Source organism: Balearica regulorum, chromosome 1, assembly GCF_011004875.1.
Source record: "Balearica regulorum gibbericeps isolate bBalReg1 chromosome 1, bBalReg1.pri, whole genome shotgun sequence".
Classification (NCBI taxonomy): Eukaryota; Metazoa; Chordata; class Aves; order Gruiformes; family Gruidae; genus Balearica; species Balearica regulorum.
In genome coordinates this window covers 208323102-208338253 of record NC_046184.1, presented here as the reverse complement: position 1 = coordinate 208338253, position 15152 = coordinate 208323102, and the positions used below count along the sequence as shown (strand labels likewise).

The 15152-nt window shown below is 43.8% G+C and overlaps 1 long non-coding RNA gene across 1 annotated transcript in view; it reads right to left on the bottom strand.

The window, feature by feature from the left end:
• The window catches only part of LOC142599934 (uncharacterized), a 111812-nt gene extending 97504 nt beyond the window's left edge, over positions 1 to 14308 (bottom strand). Inside the window, exon 1 of the long non-coding RNA XR_012833434.1 lies at positions 13954 to 14308. This is a non-coding gene — a long non-coding RNA (uncharacterized LOC142599934). The remainder of the gene's footprint in view (positions 1 to 13953) is intronic.
• Positions 14309 to 15152: the final 844 nt, after the last annotated feature.

Sequence of the window (15152 nt, the reverse complement as noted above, 5' to 3'; positions counted from 1 at the left end):
CAAACCGAGCTGCCAATAAATTCAATGCAAGTTGTAGATAAGCCAGATTCTCAGCTGGTGTCGACTGGCACAGCTCCACGCATGTCGATTACAAGCAGTATGATGTCTGTCTGTGCTGGTGGTGGGCCATGTGCTAATTTGCAACAGGAGAGGACACATCACACTGGACGGCTCTTGCCGGGCTCCAGCAGATCACGTTCAATTAACAGTTTGCACAGTTTGATGGTCACCCCATTTTACCCAGGATCACAGTGGCCAGGGCTTTGACCCAGGCTTGGTTCCCAGCTCTGATGGAGAGGATCAAAACATCTCCCTGATCATACTAATTGTCCCCTGACATAGGACGATGCGGTGAGTAGACGTCAGCTTCTCTTGTGGACGTTGCTCCAGTGTGCACATTGTGGTGTTATAAGTATGGAGTCAGAAGAAGCGGGGCTGTGGGTAGCCCTGTAGCCTGCCTGGTGCAGAGACACTGCAAGCAGCACTATAAACATTTTATGAGCTCACAACAATTATTTACCAGTTAATACACACAGCAGGCAGCCAGGGCTAACAGGCTACTGGGCTCAGCACGAGCACACTCGCTGCCCATGATAGAGGCACCCCATGAGTATCTGCTGTCCGGGCAGCCGTCAGTCAGATGGGGAAGCGTCAACCGCCTTGTTGGAAATGACTGAACCTTGACCTTGCTGAGTTGCTCTCATTTTATTTCTTGGAGTTTTATACCGTCACATGTCAGTAGTTTTCTCCTGAGTACTTAATTTATGGCTCAACAATTTTGCTTCTGTCTGTGTTTTTACTTTTCTTACTTTGCATGGCTTTGGCTTATGTTCCCTTAGAGCTCAACACCAACTTTTTTTCAGTAAAGCTGAGCTGAAATTAGAGAGCTCAGCTTCACAAATGCAGGCCTTGGGTCACAGACAGCTAAAACCCTGAGCTGCATGCTCCACCGCCATCTCTAGCAGTGCAGTCACACTCTTCGCACCGGCGCTAGCCCTTGGGCAGCTGAGCAGCAAGCCTGGAGACAGGATTGGATCTAGCTAGCAGCAATTATTTTTTTCTTCTGCATGGATTTAGTTTGCAGCCAGACCATATTCCTGGCCGCACAAGTGTGAGCAGCAGCACCAAGGAGGGAAAGGGAACAGCCATTTGAGGACAAGGTGAAGGAGACCAATCCTGCAGCTTTCATCAGCAAGGTGATCTTCCACCTGACTCTACCAGTTATGAAACTACAGTTTGAGAACAACCCACCCAAAAAGCCCAGTACCAAGTTAACTGGGGAAACATCCACAGGAAATGTGAGTCCTCCTTCCCCTAGACAAAGTAGGGAACTGAGTTCAAGTCTCTCAGTCCTGAAAAAGCTCCCTTGATATTAAGCTGCTGATTAGAAGGGACACATTTCCCTTTCTTCCTTTATTTTGGGAAAGGGCTTTGAACAAAGTCCTCCAGAGCCATCGGTATCATTTTTCCTAAAGATGTCCAAAATTAGAATAAGGGTCTTCATTTCACATCAAACAAAATGTTTCAAATGTTGCATTGAAGTTTTTATTTTAAATTTATTTAGACAAGTTTAAAAAAAAATTGAAAAAATTGCAGGTTGAAATAAAACTTCCTCTTCCATTTAGCAGCCAAACCAAGAAATCAATTATTCATGGGGTCCTATCCTGCAGTGCTGCTCTACTATGTATTTTATAGAAAACATTTCCTACAGTTTCTACTGTTCCCTGTTTTCTCAGTGATGTGTCCCAAAGGACAGTCTTAAGGAATTACTTGACCCCTAGTGTCCCTGAGGCTTTCAGAAAGAATCTGCTGATGATGCTTACTGAAACAGAAGATGTAAAAGAAAACAGATTGAAGACAACTTCTATGGTTTGAGGTTATTTTAGAGCATAAGATTAAGACCACCTTTTCATAAAAATATAGGGACAGCCTGATTTTCCATATCAAAATCTTCTCCTGGGAGTAATAGTAAGAAAAAAGAGCTTTCTGATCCTTCTTTCATCTGTACTGATGCTTCTGTAGAAAGATTACATATGGACTTCATGACCATTTAATATAACTAGTTTTTAAAACTTTTGCTCTGACTTAATTCTCATGAAACTTTTCACCATGAGAAAAGATTACAATTTCCAAACCAAATCCTGAGAACTGGACAGAAGATTGAACTGATGGAAGGATTTATTTATTTGTGTCTGTTGTCATTGAAATCTCGGTGTTGGTTAGACTGTAATTAAAAATTCTGTTTGACTGATGCACAAGGGAAAAATTTTCATTTTTTTTCTACATTTTAGAACCCAAAGATCCACTTTAAAAGAACCAGGTCTAGGGCCTATAGCACAGCAGATGTGGACACACGATCTACAAGGCTGAGTTATGACAGGTAAACAAATTGCCACTATGCAGCTGAGCTCCCACAGCTGGCCAGTTGTGCCTCCTGGCTCATTCCAATAATGAAACAGAATATATTAGATGAAGCAAAATGAGTTTCCCCAAAGGTGGGGAAAAGCATGAAGAGTTGGTTATTACCACCCAGCTGCTAGGCAATGATTTCTTACGCCACAGTGATTCAATCATTCTGGATTGTATGCCAAAAAGGTACATATAATCAGTGCTAGGAGCCTGAATGATGAGTAGTAACTTTCCAAGTTTCCATGGCTTGATTGCATTTCATCATGTGTAACTTTAGAGTCATTCTCAGCAATAACACAGTCATTTGTGCCCACATCACCTAAAGAGGCTCGTGTGGGCTTTTCAAAAGCATTTTTGACTATTAAGAACTTAAATTCTATTGAAAACACTGAAGTACTTACATATGATATAATACTTGTCCTAATGTATACCTGCCAAATTGCATCATCTTGTAACTTGTCACATCAACATATTTCAAGATGCACAACAAGCTGTTTTAAAACTTTAAGGTGTTTCTGTTTGTGAATTATTTTACACTGAAAGAATTTGTGATGAGTGTTTGCTCAATCTGATTATTTTTGTGCACAGCAATTTGCAAAGTTTTCTATTTCTGTACTCTTTCAGGGAAAAAAACTTTTTTATTTCCACCATATACTTTTCATTTCTTTCTTTTTCTCCTACCATTTTTGTGACAAAATCTCTCAATAAAGCAAGAAGCACAAACAGAAGTGTGTAGTAGCCATTTCCACTGGAAAGCCAGTGTTTTACTTCTTGGTCTTTGTTGTAAGATGATTTATTGACTCCTTGCCAATATTCTACACAGCTATAAAGAGCTTTTTGGTATTCATTTTGGCTTTTACATCAAGCTGGATTTCACCTGACTAAACATCTTTAGTGTAGACTTCAACATACAAAGTAGATTCCTAGTTTCCCCTTATAGTTTTTGGAGAGAAACAGGCATTGAAATAGAATAGGTTATCTTACCCTAAACTACACATCTAAAATGGGACACCCAAAATGAGACATCTAATTTGTGCCCTTAAATGTCTAATTCTTTCCACTGACTAAAGGGAGCTGATGGTGACTAGCTCAGACACAGATTTATTCAGAGCAGGCATCCAAAACTGATATGAAGTGATCCAATGCTTTTGCAGGTTTTCCCCAGGATCTTGTTAATGAAAGGAAGTGGAAACTGTACACAATTTGTCGCTGCTGCCAGATCTCTACCATTCCCAGCTTCATCCCACCTGCATTTAGCAAACAAACATTGCTGATCAGCATGATGATAAGGAATTAAACATATGTGCAGTGCCACCGCCCCAACCTCCACAGCTATAAAAACATCCTGGCTGTATCAGTTATAAGTATCCAGTTGAAATGAATTACCACTAGAATGCTAAATAAAGGTTATCTAATACTTTATTTTAGGGGTGGGGGAGGGATTTCTAACCTCAATCACATAATAATATTGAACGAGCTGCATTTCAATCTTGTTGGCCAATAAAACATTGATTACACAGCTGATGCCACAGTACAAAAATTATATCTCTCTGAAAAAGCTTGTGAATATTTCACACAACAAAGAAAGTGTACTGTGCATGGAAATATTATTCAATGCGTTACACAAAGCCAACATAGCGTGGAGTGTATTATTTCCTAATATTCATTTTTATGGTACTTCTAAGAGGTCTGTAAGTCATCTGTTTAGCCTGAAGAAATACATCCTGAGTGTTACAAAGCCAGGAAAAATCTGCAGCTCAGAATTCATAGGCTTTTCACTAACACTCCTGAACATTTTAGAGGCCAGCTAAATTTCAGTCCTGATGGAGCTTGTGGCAAGCTCCACAGATCCAAATTCTGGCTTCTTCTGCACAATGTGTTCTTGTGAGCCTTGTCTGTTAACCCTTGGTGAGGCAGATTTCATAGTGCTTCTGATGCACTCATGCATTGCCACTTCAGAAATTCCTCTGTGAGAGGAAGAGAGTAATTCTGTGTGTTCTTAACAGTTTTCTTATTTGGTTCATATTTGGAAAGATTGACAAATATTTTTTTCCTTTTCTGGCAGAAGAAGATTTTTAGTAAACTGAACAGACATATTGGAGTCCATGGAAACTGTGCTCCTAACTGCTCCTCTGATAATCCTCTCTCTATTCTTTAGCCGGGCATGCCCAAGGAAATATAGCTTTCTTTTTTTTCCAAGGTGCTGCATTTCAAAAAACATTCAAAGATATTTTTCTCTGAGGTCTTTAGCTGTTTTTGCAAATAAACTTAATGAACTTTCTTTTTGGCCAAGGCCTTCAAAACACATCCTACCTTCTTTCCCTTTGTTGAGATTCAAATGCTGTTTAATCAGTCACAAGAAAAGGGAGCAGAGCTAGACAGAATAAAAGGACCAGAAGAGGAAATGTGGGATCAAATTCTCTAGTTCTTTTCACGCTTTTCTCAAGAAATCATCTGTGAGAGATTGTCTGATTGGTTCCAATCTCATTTAATAGCCAACTAAAGACGTTCCTTAAAGAAGCCAGTAACATTCAGTGACTCTGAGCACAAAAGGGCATTCAGGGATTTTGTTTCTCAGTCCAAGGAAAGTGTTCAGAATCCTTTCCGATAAGATCATTCTGTAGCTTTAATTTCTCATTAGAGAGGTTTTCAATAAGTCTAAAGTCAGATTTCCATTCAGTCACATCTTGTGAATACAAGTTATTGTGCTGTTAAAGTGTTTGTTAATTTAAGAGAACATGTGGTACAGATGCGTGTGTTCCCGTGATCCACTTTAGATAAGTGTGCATGCCCTCTTTGGAGTATTGTGGGGTGTGCTTTGCTGTGCTCTTTCTCAGATGGGGCAGCTAATAACTTTTCTGGCCATTGGATGAACAGGCGCCAAACAGCTCTCCAGCATTATGGGCATGTTTATGACTTGATAATAAACTGCAGAAAATTAATAAATCGTTAAAGAAACACGAAAAGGAAGGGAGAAACTCGGTTTGAGGAATTCAAACCTCAAATAGCAGTGGGTCTCAACTCACATGTACAATGATAGCACTAAGCTACTGCTCTTACACAAACTTTGTTTGCATCATGTTGTTGCTCTGTGCGCTGAGAAGAAACAAGCTACAGAGGAGATGATAGTTTTCCCACTCCAGCTGTGGGGTTTTGCTGCAGGAGAGAAGGAGTGGGAAAGGAGTGGGATCTTGACTTGCATTTCCCTCACTTGTACAAGATGAGTAGATGTTTATTTCATGAGGTTTGACTTTGACCTTAAAAGAGAGAATAGAAAACATGGGCTTTCGAAATAAATGCTACTGAACATTAGCTCACTCTCTTTGCTAAAGATTTGCAATGACTCCCCAATTTGACCCTTGAGGAGAAATTAAAAAAAAAAAAAAAGAAAAAAAAAGGAACAGTCTTTTAAAACCACTCCCTTGCAGCTCTATCTCACCCTCGTTCAGCCATAGCTGAGATGAGAAACTGCCCTTGCAACACCACCTTGGGAGCTCGGCTCAGCCAGAGCCAACAGCTCTCCCTGCAAAGGCTCCACTTTCGCTGCCAGTGGCCGTGAGGCATTCCGTAAAGGGCAAGACTACAAAACAGTGGAGCCCCATATCACACCAGCAGCCCATATTTATGTTTGAAAAGGAGGAGGAGAGGAGTGAGGGAGTGAGATGCCTGATAGTTGCTCAGGTAGGATGGGAAATATTACTGATAGCATATGCAACATAAATCCTTATGGTTTTTGCTATGTACAGCTTCTGTGCTCAACTGCAGCCTGCTCACCATTTTTATCATTTATTCCTGAACAAGTACTTCCTATTCTGTATCACATTGAGTGAAGGAAGGTCCTTCACACAGATGGTAGATCACAGAATCATAGAATGGTTTGGGTTGGAAGGGACCTTAAAGATCATCTAGTTCCAACCCCCCTGCCATGGGCAGGGACACCCTCCACGAGACCATGTTGCCTAAAGCCTCATCCAACCTGGTCTTAAACACTTCCAGGGATGGGGCCTCCACAACCTCTCTGGGCAACCTGTTCCAGTACCTCACCACCCTCACAGTCAAGAGTTTCTTTCTAACTTCTAATCTAAATCAACCCTCCTTCAGCTTAAACCCATTACCCCTTGTCCTGTCACTACACTCCCTCATAAACAGTCCCTCACCAGCTTTCCTGTAGGCCCCTTCAGGTACTGGTAAGCCGCAATTAGATCTCCCCGGAGCCTTCTTTTCTCCAGGCTGAACAATCCCAACTCTCTCAGCCTGTCCTCATAGGAGAGGTGCTCCAGCCTTCCAGTCAGCTTTGTGGCCCTCCTCTGGATTCTCTCCAGCAGCTCAATGTCTCTCCTGTACTGGGGCCCCCAGAGCTGGACGCAGTACTCCAGGTGGGGTCTCACAAGAGTGGAGTAGAGGGGCAGGATCACCTCCCTCGGCCTGCTGGTCACACCTCTTGTGATGCAGCCCAGGACACGGTTGGCTTTCTGGGCTGCAAGCGCACACTGTCGGCTCATGTTGAGCTTCTCATCAATCAATACCCCAAGTCCTTCTCCTCAGGGCTGCAAAGAGATGTTTAGACCAAAGGGTAGCTGAGCACCCTAAAGTACCCAGATGGACTTAAGTTTCTAAAAATTAACTTCCTGGCAAGCTAAGGTTCTCAATGGAGTGAAAACCACAGGATTATCCCAATGCATTGGCTTAAACCTGACTTTCTGTGTTGGGTTTGCGTGGCAAGGTTTTGGTAGCAGGGGGGCTACAGGGGTGGTACCTGTGAGAAGCTACTAGAAGCTTCCCCTGTGTCTGATAGAGCCAATGCCAGCCGGCTTCAAGACGGACCCGCCGCTGGCCAAGGCCAAGCCAATCAGTGCCTCTGTGATAACATATTTAACAAGGAAAAAAACCAGTTAGAGAGAGCTTTTGCAGCCAGAGAGAGGAGTGAGAAGATGTAAGAAGCTCTGCAGACACCAAGGTCAGTGCAGAAGGAGGGGCAGGAGGTGCTCCAGGCGCCGGAGCAGAGATCCCCCTGCAGCCCGTGGTGAAGACCATGGTGAAGCAGGCTGTCCCCCTGCAGCCCATGGAGGAAGGATGAGGGGGTGTAGAGATTCCACCTGCAGCCTGTGGAGGACCCCACGCCGGAGCAGGTGGAGGCACCTGAAGGAGGCTGTGACCCCGTGGGAAGCCCATGCTGGAGCAGGCTCTTGGCAGGACCTGTGGCCCCATGGAGAGAGGAGCCCACCGGAGCAGGTTTGCTGGCAGGACTTGTTTCCCCGTGGGGGACCCCACACTGGAGTAGTCTGTTCCTGAAGGTCTGCACCCCATGGAAGAGACCATGCTGGAGCAGTTCGTGAAGCACTGTAGCCCGTGGGAGAGACTCACATTGGAGAAGGTCGTGAAGGACTGTCTCCCGTGAGACGGACTCCATGTTGGAGCAGGGGCAGAGTGTGAGGAGTCCTCCCCCTGAGGATGAAGAAGCAGCAGAAACAACGTGTGATGAACTGACCGTAACCCCCATTCCCCGTCCCCCTGTGCCGCTGAGGGGGAGGAGGTTGAAGCCGGGAGTGAAGTTGAGCCCGGGAAGATGGGAGGGATGGGGGGAGGTGTTTTAAGAGTTGATTTTATTTCTCATTCCTCTACTCTGTTTTGCTTAGTAATAAATTAGATGAATTCCCTCTCTAAGATCAGTCTGTTTTGCTCGTGATGATAATTAGTGAGTGATCTCTCCCTGTCCTTATCTCGACCCACAAGCTTTTTGTTATACCTTTTTTCCCCTGTCTAGTGAAGGAGGGGAGTGATAGAGCAGCTCTGGTGGGCACCTGGCTTTCCTAAAATATCCAAGCAAAATTATGAAACAAAACACAGCACCTATGGTAATAAACTCAAGTTTGCCTGCGAACATTCCTCCCCGCTGGATCAAGGTCATCTTTGCTAATAAACCATTAGGCTGTTCCCCGGAATGTGTATGGGCTTTTCATATCATCTCTTTCACCGAAATCCCAGATATATCCTGGATGTTAAATGGCCCAGGGACCATTCCCAATATATAGCTGACACTTAGTCACCCTCTCTTTGTGGCTCGAGCAGCTAACTAGAGTAGATGTGAGCAATGGGCCTCCACACCCAGAAGCTTTTCCCAGCTTGTCTAACTTGGTGGGATGGCCATAGAACAAGCATCTAAATTAAGATCCTAAATTCATATCTAGGCAACTAAATAAATGTGGCTTCATTCTCCAAGTTGTGGAGTACCCCAAACTTCTGCCTACATCAATGGCAGCGACAGGTTTCTAGTGTTCCTGAAAATAAATCTTGGTTTATTTGTGTAGAGTTTCAGAAGTCTGATGTTAGATTTGGAAATTTTGACCAAGCTCTGTGTGACAGTCTTTAATATTGGATGGATTATTCCCATAATCTCCCTGGAAAATGCAAACATCCATTTGCAAACAAAACACCAGGCTGATGTGTTCGCACTAGCAGAAGTTGAATGTGGCTGAAAATTTGGCCTTGGGTGGCGTAGGAAAGATACTATTCAAATCTTAGCTGGAAAAGGTAGTACCTATAAAACCTCAGCCAGTGAGATAATAAATTCTGAAAAAAAATAGAGCAAAGCCTTTGCAATTCATGGATTGAGTCCGTTTCTTGAAATAAGAAGCAGGTTGTGTCTATTCTTTGTCACATCAGGTGGTATCTAAAACATGAAAAGGATTTTTGGATTCCAGTCTATGGCTGTTATTAATTCATTTGAAAATCCTCTGTTTATGCCTCATTTCCAAGTTGAATGTGGTTTCTACAGGGACTGCACATGGAATTGCAGAAAAGCCATTTGCTACTGATATTCTTTAGTCTTGAAAATGGCTTGTGATTAACCAAAATGAAACCCATGCACATTTTTAATATGGTATCCCATTTCTCCCTAATTATTTAGTGTAAAATACATAGTGATTCATTAGCATGATTGGGTTACAGTTTGCTTGTCACATAAGAGCACAGCAAAGCTCACAGAATTGACAATATTTTCTAAATTTTAATATTATTTTAGACTTCTCACTTTAAAAGGAGAGGTATATGTTTGTCACCCAGATATCAAATCCTACTTTCTCCATAAACTTATATTTCTGAATTATCCTTATTAGTCATTGTTGTCACAGCAAAGTGATTGGAGGCAAAACAATGAGTCAGCAGTGATTAAAACAAATGATGAGAGAAATGGAGCCATTGCGTGGACACGCTGCTTTTAATCTATAACGAAGACTGATGCTTATACCGGAAACAAAACTATCCTGGTGGTCTTCATTTCTTCTTCAATCAATATCCCATCTGCATCTAAAACAGCAAGCTCTCTTCACAGGAGGTATGTTTATGACTGAGGCTGTCAGCTGGCCCTAAGCGGTGTCATTCTGTTGACTTTCATAGAGCTACGCTGCTTTAGGTCGGCTTAAGATATCAATATACATACCAGGGGTGTCAAAGGGCAGGGTAAAGGTATGTGAAACACCTGTCTGAATACAGCGGGATAATCACCTCTTTTGGCCAGCTGGTTATACTGTATTTAATGCGCCCTGTGATGTGTTTTGCCCTCCTGGCTGCCAGGGCACACTGCTGACTCGTGTTGAGCCTGCTGTTGACCAGCACCCCGGGATCCCTTTCTACAGAAATGCTCTCCAGCCGCTCCTCTCCCAATTTATACCTGTGCCCAGTGTTAGGTGCTTGTTCTGGCACTTTGTCTCCCACCATCTCAATACTGCTGGTTCTTCCATCCTGTGTAAGTGAAAGGAGACATCACAGGGTTGGTGTTTTATAAATACTCAATTCAACACTGCTTTGCTCAGGTCTAATACTCATATAACTCCATTGAATTCCAGCCTTAATTTTAGAACTGCCTGGAACGGCTGAAACTGCTGTTATGTCATGTTTTACCACTTGTAAAACAGGGGTAGTGTTACCTGCCTTCTTTGTTCTGCACCACGGAGCCTCCATAGGTAAAGTGTTACATAAATGCTCTGCATTTATTATTTCAAATAGTAAATCAAGGGCGGGACAAGCACAGCAAGCTGGAACAGGTCTTAAATCTGCAGACATAAGCAGAGTTGTGTGCACAAAATGTTTCAAAAATAATATAAAAATGTGAGACTAATTCTCTGTAGTGAAGGAGCAAGAGTAATTGCAGAAGTGTACGGGTGAGATGGGAATCATGGGAATTATCACTCCCACAAAATTAACTGCAACAGTGTTTTGCAAGCACACGGGACATGAATATGAAAGCTCAGTCAAAAGAACTGGATAAGTGATCCAGCAGAGCTATAGCAAAAGCCAGAGTCTCAGTTGCTACTGTTAGAAGTTGAGGCCTTTACGGTTTTGCTTCATATGGACTAAATGAACATTACTGACAGGACTCTGCTTATATTGGCATAATTCATTTCCCCACTAAAAAATCCTGCACCAGCTAAATCCATAGGAAAATTTCTATTAAGTAAAGAATTAGGTCATTGCATACGGCTTCAGACAGCCATCACATCAGTGATACATGGGAATATAGTGGTGCAGGACTTCCTGGAAGTCAGGCATTTTGATATCCTTAATTTGTCTGAAGAGCTGCAACTCCATTTCCAGATGCAGGTCAGGTAACTGTGCCTTACTTCAAAAGACACAGAGGAAGGTCAGTTTATGTTAAGTAGGGTAGAGTATATTTCTGTAGAAAATATACTGAGGTACGTATAGAAAATATGAGGTGGCCCATCTTCCTGACTTTAAAAATCACCAGACGCTTCATCCTAGCACCGAGGTCACCTATTCTTTACGGAGAACAATGATGCCTTGAGTGAAAGGAGAGATCAGTCTTGGACACAGCAGAACCGGTACAGATATACTCTGATCTGAAGAGCATATACAAAAGATACTCAGGTCCTGGATGCTATTCAGTACAGCTCTATCAAGGACCCTCTGATCACAGGTTGAAAACGTCTCTGAATCAAAAACATCTCTTCACTGAAAGAGAAGGTTTACAGGAATGGTTGCTTTACTTTATCCAAGCTTTATGAGATTTCCATGTGGTTTAAGAAGAGAGGCCTGAAATACTTGGCTAACTCATGTCAAAATAAGATAAAATAAGTTACCTACTAGAGCTAATTAAGGACAGATTATGTCCCACTTCCTTAAAGGGATAGTTGCAATTGTAACCCTTCTAACAAACATCTTCCTCTGTGCTCTCCTAATGACAAAGGACGAGGCTGCAGGCTGAGTCCACGGGCATCGACATGGGGCGACTTTGTGCAGGAGCAGTACGTAGCACCACAAAAAGCAGTGCTCCTCCTGGGCTTCTCCCTGACGCAGAAATCCCACCTGTGGTCAGTGCTGCTGCAGGCACTTCTGGAAGTTGCTGAGGCTCCTTAAATGCCCACTAAAGCAAAAGGGAATCCAGGATCTGCTCAGCTGTTGAAATAAACATTCAGCATTTTGTAGAAGTGACTCTCAGAGTCTGTAATGTCAGAATAGGAAGCCTGGGAGTGGTGTTTGAAGGGTGAGAGCTTGAAGATAGTTTCCCTCTTTCTATACAGTATCTACAAGACAAGAACCTCACACAAGAATCATGTTGTTCCTCATGCAGACTTCAGCTATAACTCAGGCAGGGAAGGAAAATACCTTCACTTCTTGCTGTTGGAGTCCAAAATACACTTAGCATATTAATTCAGGCTGTATACTTGGGGAGGAATTTCATGTTCGTGTGAAAACACCCGGAGTCATCAGGACATATAATGCTTCCCAAAAGCCCACAGCTATTTGCAGCTACCAACGGTATTTTCTGCAACTGAGCTCCTAAATCTCAGACCTCTGAAAGCCAGGAAATAACAGAGAAAAGCCATATACATGCACTATTTACCCAAACATCTTTAATTCTACTGACCCTGAGTGAAGTGATAGAAAGCAGGAAGCACCTGTCAGTAGTTTAGCTGTGCCCAATTTATTAGCTGTAAGTGTCCTGAAGGGCTGAAGATAATATGGAGCAATTGGGAGAGCTGTGATTGTGATGTGAGGTGCTTCAGGCATCCTCTGCATATGTGGAGAAAGGAAGAGCTGCAAATGTACCTCAGCAGAGGCTGCGGTGCCTCATTTCAGTGGTGTGCTGAATAGATTGTGTCAGAAGCTTAGCATAATTTCTCTTTTTGTCTTGGGGATTATCATCCGTTAAAAGTGAGATGAGTGAAATCTGTGGGTCTTATCCTGGGAAAATGAAAGAGGGGCGTTAGATGGCATTGTGTATGAAGGGTGAGGGGATTACAAAAGGAAATGGAAGAATCGTAAATATTAGCAGATGTGTTGCTTTTTCAGAGCATGGAAAGTATTTTACAGCAGGCGTTTCCCGCTCTATTCATTTCAAAGAAAGGGAGCACGTGTGTGTGTGGTAAAGACATAGTATATCACTCAGAGATGGCAGAATTATGGATGAGTTCCTCACCTGCATTTGCTTTTAGAGATTAAAGATGAGTGAACTCAACACTGCAGAAGGTTGTTGTGGGCAGCCTTGTGTCTAATTAACAAGTTCTGCCACTCCGATTCCAAGGGGGTGGTTTCCTTCCTTGTGTTTGTACTTTGCCTGCTTTTGATGGAGGAAGGCTGGAAGGGTGGCAGGGTATTGGGGTCTGTTTCAGGAAGAAAAACCGTTTCTCAGACAATCATAGAATACCAGGTTGGAAGGGACCTCAAGGATCATTTGGTCTGACCTTTCTCAGCAAAAGCACAGTCTAGACAAGATGGCCCAGCACCCTGTCCAGCTAAATCTTAAAAGTGTCCAATGTTGGGGAATCCACCACTTCCTTGGGGATATTATTCCAACGCTGATTGTTCTCATTCTGAAAGATGCTCCTTTTATGTCCAATCAAAATCTCCCCAGGAGGATCTTGTAACCCGTGATGAACTTGTAACCATGAGACAAGACAGCAATCAAGCACAAAGTAGTTTTTTACAGTGTATTGCACAGAGCTGCTACAGTGCTTGGATAAAAATAAAGGATATAACTTTATTCTGAAATGTTCTTTTGTCTGTTTTATACATTGTAAGCATGGTGTGAAGGTGTGGTGGGTTGACCCTGGCTGGAGGCCAGGTGCCCACCAGAGCCGCTCTATCACTCCCCTCCTTCACTAGACAGGGGAAAAAAGGTGCAACGAAAAGCTTGTGGGTCGAGATAAGGACAGGGAGAGATCACTCGTTAATTATCGTCACGAGCAAAACAGATAGATCTTAGAGAGGAAATTCATCTAATCTATTACTAAGCAAAACAGAGTAGAGGAATGAGAAATAAAATCAAATCCTAAAACACCTCCCCCCATCCCTCCCATCTTCCCGGGCTCAACTTCACTCCCAGCTTCAACCTCCTCCCCCCTCAGCGGCACAGGGGGACGGGGAGTGGGGGTTACGGTCAGTTCATCACACGTTGTTTCTGCCGCTTCTTCATCCTCAGGGGGAGGACTCCTCACACTCTGCCCCTGCTCCAGCATGGGGTCCCTTTCACGGGAGACAGTCCTTCACGAACTGCTCCAGCGTGGGTCTCTCCCACGGAGTGCAGACTTTCAGGAGCAAACTGCTCCAGCGTGGGGTCCCCCACGGGGTCACAAGTCCTGCCAGCAAACCTGCTCCGGCGTGGGCTCCTCTCTCCATGGGGCCACAGGTCCTGCCAAGAGCCTGCTCCAGCGTGGGCTTCCCATGGGGTCACAGCCTCCTTCAGGTGCCTCCACCTGCTCCAGTGTGGGGTCCTCCACGGGCTGCAGGTGGAATCTCTACACCCCCTCATCCTTCCTCCATGGGCTGCAGGGGGACAGCCTGCTTCACCATGGTCTTCACCACGGGCTGCAGGGGGATCTCTGCTCCGGCGCCTGGAGCACCTCCTGCCCCTCCTTCTGCACTGACCTTGGTGTCTGCAGAGCTTCTTATATCTTCTCACTCCTCTCTCTGGCTGCAAAAGCTCTCTCTAACTGGTTTTTTTCCTTGTTAAATATGTTATCACAGAGGTGCTGATTGGCTTGGCCTTGGCCAGCGGCGGGTCCGTCTTGGAGCCGGCTGGCATTGGCTCTATCAGACACAGGGGAAGCTTCTAGCAGCTTCTCACAAAAGCCACCCCTGTAGCCCCCCTGCTACCAAAACCTTGCCATGCAAACCCAACACAGAATGGTATGAATACGCTTGGAAATGTTTTCAAAGGGTTCATTAGACCCCTGAAAAAAAATCACAGAAGTAGTCTATGTCCTCACATGTTAGCTCTTCTATTCCAAGGTGGAAACAATAAGTGGTAATTACAGGTGTGAAAATCATCTCTTTAAATATGGTTGTCTCAGCAGAATGAGAATATCCATGGGTATAAATATAGATGGGGGAGGGAAGCTCGAAAAGCTGTGAATTGCTTTCTTGCTATCGCTGCTACACAGCAGCACTAGCACATGAGAGTCTGTGATGTGCGTCAGGGGTACCTGTTCTCAGCTCCTCTATCCAAGCACTGTCTTTAAAGTGTATTTCAAGCACCTCTCTTCCCCTCTATTCGCTTTACAGAGAGACAAGACAAAACCTACAAAAGAACAGAAGTCCTCAGATTCATAGGAATTTGCAAAAGACAGAAAAAGGGAATGCAAAAACCTCTGTTAGATTGACAGTTGCTGGCAATTCACACACTTCCAAAACCAGAGCGCACTAGAGCATGCCAGAAGCCAACCCCATGCATCCCTCACATCAGTAATTGTTAGATCCCACGAGAAAGCAAAGAACAAAGTCTCCAC